The sequence below is a fragment of the Bidens hawaiensis genome, unplaced genomic scaffold, assembly GCF_021521415.1.
Source record: "Bidens hawaiensis isolate Kalapana, Puna unplaced genomic scaffold, B.hawaiensis_p1.1 tig00035897_1, whole genome shotgun sequence".
Classification (NCBI taxonomy): Eukaryota; Viridiplantae; Streptophyta; class Magnoliopsida; order Asterales; family Asteraceae; genus Bidens; species Bidens hawaiensis.
Genome location: NW_027496244.1, coordinates 44,448 through 57,826, shown reverse-complemented (window position 1 = coordinate 57,826; position 13,379 = coordinate 44,448). Strand labels below are relative to the sequence as shown.

At 32.3% G+C, this 13,379-nt stretch overlaps 1 pseudogene; it reads left to right on the top strand.

The window, feature by feature from the left end:
* Nucleotides 1–5,416: 5,416 nt before the first annotated feature.
* On the top strand, nucleotides 5,417–8,143 carry LOC143587822 (protein PIN-LIKES 3-like; annotated as a pseudogene).
* Nucleotides 8,144–13,379: the final 5,236 nt, after the last annotated feature.

The window sequence follows — 13,379 nt, the reverse complement described above, 5'->3', positions numbered from 1 at the left end:
TTTCTGGGTTATGTCCTCAAATGAAAATCTAAGTTGGGCCTTACAATAGTGATACATATGTTTGAGCTCAAGCTTTCCTAACACCCATCTAGTCTACAAACAGTCTAAATGATAACACCTAAGCACTACAACTTTAATGGGCTTGTACAAAACCCAAATGCCACATTCGGCCGGAGCAATTTTCCTATCCATGCTATACACCTTATTCCTATGGTTACTACACTTATTATACATGAAAACAATACAAACCCTATAGAAATTAAAATGCACGGGAATATGAACACTATAATTCATCGCATCCAAACCATGTTCAACAAAGTTTCCCACCTTTGCTCCATACGCTGCTTTAGACTTTAAAAAGAATTGATATCAAGCTTCTAACTTTTGCCTCTAACTTCAGCTTGGCCTTCAACTGTTAACCAAAAGTTTGACTATAACCAAGACTGAATTTTCAATTTTTGGCCATTTTGACCATCATCCAATCATTAGCCATCTGAACATATATAACAGACTATCAACATTGAGTTTTTGGTAGGTTTTGATTATTTATCATGCACTCTAAACATTGTTTAACGGGTCGTGCATGAACTATCAACTACATTGGACTATCCAAAGCTTGTTGCACGTTTACCTGTCACTTTATTGTAGTCGTTTTGAGTTGTTAAATGAGAAATTTGAATTAAAAAAATAATAATTTTGTGACTGCTTATCTTTTTCCTCCTGACAACCAAACTCCAACCTCTGATTTTCCATCTCCCGTAATGTTGTTAAGACTAAATGCTTATATTTCTCCTGATTTTCCACCTCTAATTTACCAAGTTTCTTCCGAAAATTTTACGACCACTTGCGTTTTCGTCCAAGTTTTGCAATTGCTTCTAATTACTCTCTTTTGTTTGGTCCTTTGGTGGGCCAGGCTATGTTTACAGTTAACAACATATTACTGTACTACACAGAATAGTTTTTGGCATTTTCAATTTGCGGTAACCACAAATTGACCAACAATTTGTGATAGCAGCAACAATAGCAGACAAAATACACAGATAAAATATATCGCAATTAATAGGATTAACTGAACAATGTAGATGATCAGTTGTGTTCAACACCATAATACTTACAGGGTCCCCCCAACTGTAACCTTGAGCTCAGTTTTTGCATTTAATATCATTCGATATCCATTGCCAGTTTATTCGGAACTCTGCTACAAACATTTTCAATATTTGCTGGTCTATCATGGTTTTCTAACAGATCATATCCTGATCTCACACTCATTCAATTGCTCAAATACTCGATTCTGATGGAAAAGCCACGTTTTGCAGTTTGATGACACTAATCAAACTCATTTTACACCTGTTAATGTCCATAAATATATAAAAATAATAATAATAATAATAATAATAATAATAATAAATTTCCTTTTTGATCAATAATTTTGTTAAAATTATAAGTTATTGAAACCGGTTACTATGATCATATGATCGAAATAAAGGTTTAACGGTTATACAAAGGATATTGGATTTTAATAATCAATTTTGACCTAGCCGGTACGTACAACTTAAGAAATGTATTAGGACAGTCTCAACTTTAACCTATTTTCCTCTACCGAGATTTTTGCTAACGAAGTTCAACCCCGTTAGTTTTTTATGATGTAGTTGCTTTTTCGACATTAGTGTTCACGCATACAGCCACGTAATCGAGTTATTGAAGTATTAAGGAAAATAACTGACAACTATTTCATACTAATTTCAAGGACGACAATACTAAATTGTAAAACTTATTTTTAAATTGTATTAGAAAAACTAAATTGTAAAACTTCTCTTTAAATTGTATTAAAGATAACGATTTTTGAAAATTTTAAATTATAAAACTTATTTTTTTATAAAAATTTTCAAAAGTTATACCAACCAATACCACAAAGATTTGATTTTCAATTTCTAGTATTTTTGGGTTTATGATAAAAGGTAAACTAACCACCACAACATTAAATGTAGTATACAAATATTTTTTTTACTAATTTGTAATTTATGACAGTAGTGTTTATTTTTTTTCCTTTTGTAATTATAATGTAAAATGTACAGCTTATGTTTATATGTTATTTCTTCCTGAAAGCCATGTATTACACTAGCCAAAGCAACAACTTAATATAGTAACTTATTAGTGTATCGTTTCTTTTTAAATTGTTTTAAACGCTATCGTATAATGGTTTTCTCTTAACAATGTATGATAAGTTAATTGTTTTTTGTATTTTACGTATTTATTAGATATTTTTCTTATCAATCACCTGTTTAGCCCACGGTCTCAAGCTCGTATAACATATACATAATCCTACATATACAGGTCTACGCAATCATACACATTTCTTATACAACGTTATACACAAGCTTACACCGTCCTACAATGGTGCACACGATCCTATACAGATCCACGAAGTCATATAATGTTATAAACTATAAACCGTGTATGAGTACATCGATAGGACTGTGTAGGGATAAAGTTGAAGATGTACGATCTTAGTTTGCTTTAATTATTAAATTTTTATTATTATTTTGATTTTTTGAAATTAAAACAGTTGGTGTGACATATTATTAATCCAATGATTTGTGATCTTTTGAAATTTCAAATTTAGTAGATAAACAACCAAAAATAATTATTAAATTTTAAGACACATAAAATAGTTCAGTTGACTAAAACAATCCATATTATACTCGTGCTTTTCACAAAATTAAATACTACCTAAAAGGAAAACCCGGATTGGTTAGATCTTCTCGCATGTTTTCTCGTTACTAATACATATAGGATACATTGTAACAGGAAGAGATCTTAATCAATAGATTATGTATCAATTTGGTTATCAATTAGAGAACGTAATATATGTGTGTATGTTGTCATTCTAATCAATTGTAAATCTTATATTTTTACGAACATATAATTTTACAAAATTGGAACTACTTTATTACAATTTAGAAACCGTAAACATTAAATGATTGTATGTTGTGATTTATGGAAATGTCGTAACTCTAATATATTTGAAAACGGTTTTATATTGAGAAAATGTCAAAATCTAATTTAATTTAATTAAAAGATAACAATTATTTGATTTTGGTCAATAAGATTAAGAAAAAAAGAGATAAATCGTTTCAATACTAATACAATTTGTATATTGTGAATTATAGAAAGGTCAAGAATTAAATATTATTTTGGTTTTATAAATGTAGAGAAAACACATTTATATATGTTAAGTCAAAAAATTCTAACACAATTACCACTCAAGTGGAGATGGTAAACATCTTTAATTTGAAACAGAAGATTCTTAGTTCAAGACCCGTATTACACAATAATTTGTTTTTTTAAAGTTTACAAAATTGTACTATCATGGAAAACAGGTCATGAGTCATGATATAATTGGAAACTAACTAGTGACATGATAGATGACTCAAATAAGTTGTGACATAAAAGTAATTACATACCAAATTAGAATGATTTAAAATGGATACAATGAGTATTCTTATTTTAATTAGGTCCGTTTTCCTTTAACTTGTACATTTTGATAGACAGGATAGATGACTCAAATAAGCTGTGACATAAAAGTAATTACATACCAAATTAGAATGATTAAAATGGATACAATGAGTATTCTTATTTTAATTAGGTCCGTTTTCCTTTAACTTGTACATTTTGTTTTATTAAATTTTGATTGTCAATAATTTGTTTATAATAGTAAAAGATTTTATACGGTTAAATCGATTCTAATTAATATATTATAAAGTTGGGGAAGGTTAACGTACAAATGAAATTAACGTGCTAAACGTGAGAATCAAGTAGAGTAATTATATATGCAAATATAATAATTTTGTAATTACATTATAGTTTAATTATCATAGAGTAATTACATAATTACCCTACTTGTATATATAATTATTATACCTGATTTTCACGTTTAGCACGTTAATTCATTTGTATTTGATCTAAACCCTTATAAAGTTTATATACTTGAAGTTTATTATTTAATAAAAATGAAGATGCGTAGTAATATACTAATATTAGTAAAAAGTTATTATTAATTCAATCGGTACTAACTACTTGTTGTATATTACTCCTATTATTCTATTATTTTAAGCGACGCACATTAAAAAATCCAACATCCATGTAGGTGAAAATTAAAAATCTAACAATCTATGTAATAAAGATAACTATGTTAGTGAAAATGAGGAAGAAATTTTAGTTGTGTAAAAAGAAATTGCAGTTTACGGAAAAACTGTATTTATGTAGGTATAAATCGTTCAAATCCCGTGTAGAAAGAGTTCGGTAATTATAAATAAAATGTTACATACATGATTTGTTATTAATTAGAGAGACGATAAATTTATCAAAATGAATTTTTTTTTATTAATTGTAGGTATAGTAGATTGATTAATTAAACATAATTGACGAGAGACTATAATTAATGTTAGTTTACACCTTTTTTCAGTTTTGTTAACAAATTTAAGATTTATAAATGAATTAGTAGTATTGATTTTTTTTCACTTCTTGCAATAACTTTGTTTCTAGATATATTCAAGCAATAAAAGCTATCTTTTTCATATGTATCATATGTAAATTACATATATCAGCATGTAAAAAATATTTTAGGCCGATTATTAATAAACTTGTAATTAACGAACGTTTGAAAATAAAAAATATCAATGTTGAAATACGTGTAAGTAGTGTAAATTACATCATTCACACATTTTTTTCAGACGTCCATTACATATTATGTAAATATATTTTTTATCCGAGCTCTGGCGATTTTTACAACCCAACCGAGTATTCTTGTTTCTCATATAAATGATAGAGGATCCATAATAAGGACACTGAAAAACACCAAAAACACGCACTCATCTGTCACGTTACAAAAATACCAATCTTTAAAAACACCAAAACCCATCCAATAAGAAATTTTGAAAACACCAAAAAAACATTGTCACATCATCATCAACTTTTACTCCCAAAACCCCTCACTCGACCCCGCCACTTGCAAAAGGGTCCACCTCCATCTCATTTTTTCTAATTATTACCCAAAAACTTTTTATAAAAATGAGTCCCAAAAATCTTGTTAGTAATTATTAAAAACTAATGACGTGTCAAAACACCCAACAATAACCCTTAAACGCACCTTAATGAGTATGCTCTTAATAAATTAAGAAAATGGCAGCCTTTTCCTCCCTGTTATTGTGATAAGCTTTAACTTTTGAAGTGTTTGTTTTCTTAATGATAATAAAAATTAAAAAGATTGCTTTCATAAGAGTATTTTATAATAATACTTCCAAGATTGTCAGTTCACATAAGAAAGTTAATCACGTTGTTGACTGTTCTTTAAGTACCACTAGGTTGGCTTTTTATCATAGTTCATTTGTATTTGAAAGTTCCGAAAATAATTTGATTTAAAGATGGGCTTTGTTGATCTGTTTTCTGCTGCTTCAATGCCTGTTCTCAAAGTGCTTATTGTCACTGCACTAGGCTCATTTCTTGCCTTGGACTCTATTGATATCTTGGGACAAAGTACAAGGAAGCAAGTCAAGAATGTAAGTTTGATTACAGATTTGATTAAGGATTCGAATATATTTTTTTACGGGTTTTACAAAGCTCCATTTTTTTTTTGTATACAGATTGTGTTCTACGTGTTTAATCCAGCACTAATATCTAGCAATCTGGCTAGCACCATAACTTACAAAAGCATGATCTCAATGTAAGCTATTCTTTTTAACTTCTGGTGTGTGTAATTGATCTGCTTAGTTTAAATTTTTTTAACGACTAAATATTACACTATACTATACAAGAATTAAACCCTTGACCTCCTATTTGAACGGCCTAGTTTATATTTTGACAAGTACAATGTCACTTTTTAATCAAGCTTAATTTAAAACTGCAGGTGGTTTATGCCAGTTAATATTCTTCTAACCTTCATAATCGGATCCGCACTTGGATGGCTGCTTTTGCTCATTGCTAGACCACCTCAACATTTAAAGGGCCTCATTATTGGCACCTGTGCAGCAGGTAACTCATACCCTACAAACTCAAAGCATATACAAATGAACTCATTAAGTTTGTGTTTTGATCATGAGTTATGCGTGACAGGAAACCTGGGAAACATATTTTTAATAATATTACCGGCTGTATGCAAAGAGAAAGCCAGTCCCTTTGGAGATCCTGATGTTTGCTATGAGAATAGCATAACGTATGCTTCACTATCTTTGGTTGTGTGTAACTTTACTTAAAAAGTTATAATATTGTTATTTTTATTGAATCCTGATGACAAATTCATCAGATTGGAGCTTCGTACTTGTGGGGATATGTTTATAACCTAGTACGGGTTTTTGTGGATCACACACTGAAATCTGGTAAGAATGATGTAACATCTATCGATGAAACAGTCACTGTTCGAGAGGATTTGACCCGCGCTTTGCTTCCTTCGTCTCCATCTTCCACTAACACCGATGGGAAAATAAAGGTGGTTATTTTCACTTCAGAACTTCAAGTCTTCAACTCTTAGGTTACTTGGGCTGTTCATAATTCATATATGACTCGAATAATCTGAAATTCCAACGTAATTTAACTTTGAATTTCTGGTTATTCGAATCCATTCTTTATCCGAACCAAATTTCTAATTCGAACTCGAATTTAAATATCACAAACTGATTCAAATAACCCCAGTTTACGTTATATAAAATACTTTTATTTGCTTATATAATATTTGGGCTTTTTGTGTTCTATCTAAGTTTTTCTATATATTAAATATAGATAAATATTAGTTTAGTGATTTTTTTTATATATTAAATGTAGATGGAATGATGGATATTAGTTTAGGGATCTTTTTTCTAACTTTGAATATTTGTTGAATTATTTTTTTTTAATTTCGGTTTACTCGAATAGATCCAAAGTCATATAAGCTTGTATGAATCAGCTTCTGCAAGTTTTATTCGAATTTGAATATAGAATTTAATTCCATGAGTCTTGCTTGTACCTTTAACATTAATAGTCTAATATGTGGGTTGCTTTAGGTGATGCTAAACGGGTTGAAACATCAATTGGGGAACTTTGCAAGGCATATTAACTTGAAGGCGGTGTTTGCACCATCTACTACTGCAGCGATAACCACCTTATGTATCTTAATTAAAGCAAAGATATAAATGTTTACGAGACCACATAACTATACGTTCCTTTTTAAATTTTGTTTTAAAGATTATCGGATTCATGATTGGAACAATCAGACCATTGCGCAGACTACTAATTGGCACCACAGCTCCACTTCGAGTGATTTAAGATTCTGCATCTTTAGTTGGGTGTAGTCTTTTACAACTTTCCTATATTATCTATTCGTGGAACATAGGAAGCTAACAAACCATATTCTCGGTTTTGTCAAAGGGACGCAGCGATTCCAATGGTGACATTAATAATTGGCGGAAACCTGTTAAGAGGTAGCTTCGACCATAAATTCACATCCGTACTTCTAATTTCTTGATGTTACTAATTATTAAATGACTTGCAGGCCTTAAAGGATCCGTTATCTCATTACCAACTGTGCTTGGAATCTTATCAGTTCGTTATATTTTCTTGCCACTTTGTGGCATTTTAATTGTAAAAGGAACGGTTTATCTTCGCTTTGTAGAAGCAGATCCTCTCTACGTTTTTGTTCTTTTGCTACAGTTTGCGGTTCCACCAGCCATGAATACTGGTATAAAGCTTTCAATTTTCTTTATTTAGATGTGTCAAAAATTGGGTTCCAATATGTAGAAACATAGATATTACATCAATATAGCAGGTAGGCGGGCAACAAGCTGCGCCGCCACCCCTTTCTGAATTGCAAACCCTAACCTGCTAAAGACATACCCCTGCCCCTTTAGAGTCGACACATTGCTATGCACAACCTGTTGGACCCTGGTTAGAAAACGGATAGCTTCCGGTGCCAATATTGGTATAGTGTTTAAAATGTTGGTATAGTGTTTAAAATGTTGCACAAATTTGTTAAACTTGTTAATATGCAGGTACAATAATGCAGTTATTTGGTGTTGGTGAAAGAGAATGCTCCGTGATTATGTTGTGGGCTTATGGTTTGGCATCAATATCGCTTAGCCTATGGTCGACCTTCTTCATGTGGCTTGTATCTTGACTAATTTGTTTCATTTAACTATGATGGTTTTTGGGACTGGTTTTCACTTTTCAAAACATATAGTACTATGGTTCTTTCATTTCAGTAAGCTTGGCAAAACGGATGGTTCGGGTCATGTCAGGTCACATGATGGATCAAAAGGGGTTCGGGTTAAATTGGGTTTGGGCTTTTGCTGAATGGAATGGTACAAAAACTAACCACCATACATAGATAAAAACTGTAGAATATAAATTATGGGGTTCCAACCATTTCTGCAAAATTTAGGTACTTCATAGATATCTAACTAAGAACGTTATTTTTTGTGGTGCTGCTATTGAGTATTTTATGGCATAAACTTGCACAAGCTTGTCACAAAGTTCGTAATTCAAGATCCGGATAGCCTGTTCACAAAGTTCGTAATTCAAAATCATTGATTCCAACTTAACATGCACCTATTTAGAAAAGTAGGGGATTATGATACCACCCTTCAAAGCAGGATATGGTTTACCATCCACAATAAGAATTGGTTGTCGTAAGGTTATAGGAGACCTATGTTAGGGTTAGGAAGGGCCGAAGAGACTTGTTAGAGAAGAAATAATATTTTAAACTTCTGATATGATTTCATTCATAATACGTACCAAAATAAATAGCAAACCAAGTTACTATAGACATCCCCCAACTAACAAAAATAGCCACTAACCCCTTACATAAACAAAATAGAAAAATACTTAATAATAATAATAATTAACGCAACAATACTCCCCCTTAATCCACTTTTTTCCCTCAAAAAGTGATTCATGTAACATGGTCTTCATCATCTTCCGTTGCTTGTTTTTCATCCTCCACCTCGAGTATGTAAAGCTGTTTTTTCTTACACTTGTGTCCCGGAAAAACTTTTCTGTACACCAGAAACATTCCCCTTTAGCCCTTTTTAACTCGAGTTCATCATTTGTTAAATGCCTCGAGCTAAGAGTACCGGGTTTAGATGTCGGTGGCACGGTTGCTGGACTTGGTAACAAGGGAAGTTTTGAAGCATTAACCGGATTAAGTCGATTCATCAAGCTCATGTTGTTAATATTTTGCATTCTCGCCAAACCATACGCCTCATGTAGGGTTTGAGGCTTGAACATCTTTATAGACCCCCTAATTTCTGGTTTAAGGGCCTTAAGATAGAGAATAACAGTTTGGGTTTCACTAAGTGTTACCTTATTCAATAGCGAATCAAAAGCCGTGTTGAGATTGTGAAGCGAACCTGTTTGGTTGAGGGAAGCTATCTCCTCCAAGAGATCCTCAAACATTGAATTAGAAAAACGGGCCGAAATAGCTTGCACATAGTCCCCCCCACGAGACATAAAACACGGTAGCGTTACGTGTGCGCAAGAAAGCCATGTGCCATTGGATCGCGTCCCCTTCTAAATGATCAATAGCGCACTTGAGTTTCATCTCCACAGGAGTCGCATCAATCGCGAAAAATGTTCGCACGGTAAAGCCAACCTTCTACATCTTCACCCGAGAACTTGGGAAATTCAACCTTCCCGATTCACATGGGCCGGGTACCCTTTAAGTCTGCATCGCCGAGAGAGGACGATGAACTCGAGCTAAACCCACCCCCGCTAACCTGGATCGATCTATCCCGCAACGCCTTCAAGATATCTTCTTGTTGTTTGGCTGATTGTTCTTGTTGTTTCATTAGTACCGATAGCGCGGCTTGGATCACTAGGGTTGAACAGACTTGTTAGAGAAGAATGAATATTTTAAACTTCTGATATGATTTCATTCATAATACGTACCAAAATAAATAGCAAAACAAGTTATTAAGGACACCCCCCAACTAACAAAAATAGTCGCTAACCCCTTATATAAACAAAATAGAAAAATACTTAATAATAATAATAATTAACGTAACAACCTAATAAAAAATTAGTCACTAAAAGGTAACGAAGAAAATGTGACTTTTGTAAAATGTAGAATCATTTGAATCGTAAAGAGTTTATGGCTTAAAATGTCTAATTACTATATATACCAATCAAGAACCCTATAAATAGAGACTATGATACATTGGGCCTTACTATCAATTAGGCATATAGCCCATCTAAATATATACAAAATACAACAATATGTGTTGAAAGTATTCTCCTTGCAGTTGGAGCGGTAGCGGAGTAGGCCTACAAACTACATATGAAATTCTGAAATAGCTGATGTGGGACACCTATGGTGAATATGTCTATGTACTTGAATGGAGCATGAACATGCAACACGTGTATCTGACCGATGCATAGTCTTTCCCATACAAAATGGATCTCCATCTTAACATGTGGTCGATGTCGAAAGGTCAACCAACAATATTTATAAAATACCTTTACTAGCTAGGGCAAGTAAGGTGTCGAATCCATAAGGAATCAATGGAAAGTGCTAATCAAGTTTAATGCTTTTTAATTAATTATACTACAGTGGACAAACAATGTCAAGCAAATTAAATAATGACTTGGTTGTAAACAATTTGAGAAAATTAACCAAACTCCAGGTTTCAAGTTGTGAAGCAGACTAGACCAATTGATTAAACCTATTTGGAAAACTCGTTTGATTACACATATAATCAAAAGACTAGATATTTGACCTTACTGATTGATAGAACTTAATCTGAACAATTGGTTTCAATGAATAATAACCTAACTGATTACCGGTTTAGGGTTTGGTAAATGTAAGTGATTTAATGGCTAAAGATAAAAGGGTCAATGACTTAAAGAAGTTAATCCTAAAAGTTGATGACCACAAATCAATAAACTGATAAAATCACAAAACATTCAATTACGAAAAACTGTTGAATGCAGAAACAAACATAAAATGTTAATCAACCGAATATTGATCAACTCTTGTTCCAATGTAAAGATTCAAATACCAAAAGGTCTTGCTTACAAACACAACCCTACTCCAAGAGATGGTCACAAATGGTTTAGACTTGCATCTTGATGTTGAATAGCTTCATTGATTGTTGCAAGGATGATAAGATTAATGATTATGATTATTGGAAGGTGTTATGATGGTGGAGAATGGCCCCAAAATCGTCCTTGGTGGCTTGGGTGTGAAGAATTTTCAAATTAGGGTTTAACCAAACTTAAATATGGAACAAAAACCTTTAAAAATCGAATTCCTTGCATACCAGGCCGTAAGCTGCGGCTTGGGACCCGTAGCCTACGGATAACCCGTAGCGTCTGAGCCCTTTGCCTTACGGTTCTTTTTATTCCATTTTCATACTCGTCTCGTCGAGAAACCCAAAATTCATATATTATGGGTTCGGTAACTCATTTTTTACTCCCCGATGTGTCTGTTTTACTTTAGATGCGCACGAATCACTTCCGAACTCCCCAGATTGCTTCCTTTTTTCCCTTAACTCAATTCCTTGCCCTAAGTGCTCCAAATTAATTCTTTTAACTCTGAGCACCTGTAAACATAAAACCACTTAAAGTACTCATGTTCGATACATATAAACACATAAAACACATGAGATTACACACTATAAACACATGCTCTCAACCACATATCACATTCCCGCACTTATCATTTGCTTGCCCTCAAACCAACTCTCATGCAACACATTCACCTCGATTGATGGTTCATCAATTATCATTATTAATACTAGTGAGTTATAAGGTCATACCCAATTCCTAAGAACTGACACTTACAAGATTGATAACCCACCAAATAATTTAATAATGCATTTAAAAACTATGGAACCGTCCAAACAAGTGTACTTTGTTTTCCGATTAACACTACTACAAAAACAGGTATTTGATACGGCCAAATCCGTAGCAAATTCGTAGCAAACACCCAAGTTGCTACGGATTAGCTACAGATTTGGTTTGTAGGTACAAGTCTTGTAGCTAACTTTTTTGCTACAGACTTTAGCTATGGATTTTTATTTAACTACGATTTTAGCTACAAAAAATAGATGTTGCTAATTTAGTTACGTTGGCTACAAAATTTGCTACCAAAATGTTTGCTACGAATTGCTAGCTACGGATTTTTGCTACAATTTTAGCTATGTTTTTTACTACGGATTTTTGCTATGAAATTTTATAGAGTTTTCTGCAAATTTGGAAAACTATTCATATAAAGCTTTGCTACGGTCTGGCTACGAAAATTTGCTATGAATTTTGCTACAAATTATGCCAGCGATAGTTTTTTTCTAAAACCTTTTAAATAAACCCTTTTTTTTCAGTTTTTTTCCGGCAAACATATTTAAACTTTATAAATATTATACCAAATATGAATATCCAAACCAAATAGAATGAAATATCCAACTCAACATCAAAATGTAACATAAGAAAGTTCTAAATAATCCAAAAGCAATATAATAATATTCAAATTTATTGTTTACAAACATATCTAACTCGATAATATACAAATTATGCTGAAGCATGCCATTTGTTTTAACCTTGCATTTTCTTTCAGATTCTTTGTTTTATCTCATTCCCACTCCACTGTATATTTCTTTAAACGTTGCACCTGTAAATAATAAATTCACACCACTTTAATAACACATCAATACCAAATACATAAATATGTTATTACAAGTTTTAACAAATTATAAGCAAATATAACTCAACATAAGCTACTGTATAAATTGTTTTAGTGGCACAATACAAAGTCAAATATACTATATGAGGCTCCTTTTTCAAAATGCAAATGAGCTGCATTTGTTCTAGTGGCATAGCTTATGACACAATTAGCCATTTAAAAAAAACCTAAAACCTTTCTAGAAAATCACAAAATACTTCAGCCTTGCACATCAACATAAAATGTTAATATTCACACCTTTGTGAGTGCGCTGTGCGTCTATGCCACATATCCTTGCAACAACTTCTATCTCAGTTGGTATGGTGGCCACAGTCCACAGGTAACATTCACTACATTTACAAGCCCGGATAATTGTAGAATGACTTATTTAACAATGTTCATGACAAATTTTGCATATCGAACTTGAAGAGAAAGAAAAATCAAACCTCTATCTCAGTCATCTTCAGAAAGGGCATCATTTAATAACATCTTTCAAATCATTGACTCAGAAAGGAGGCTTTACAACAGCTTTCTCAAATTATGTTACATGGTTCACATTTGTTGTTGCTTTCATTTGACAACTAGTGTGTTTCTAGACCAACACCTATGTCATTCAAATAAACATTTGTCTCATACACATAAAACATCATATTGTATCTACAATCTACATATATGTAGGAAATAAATTACTGGATAAAAT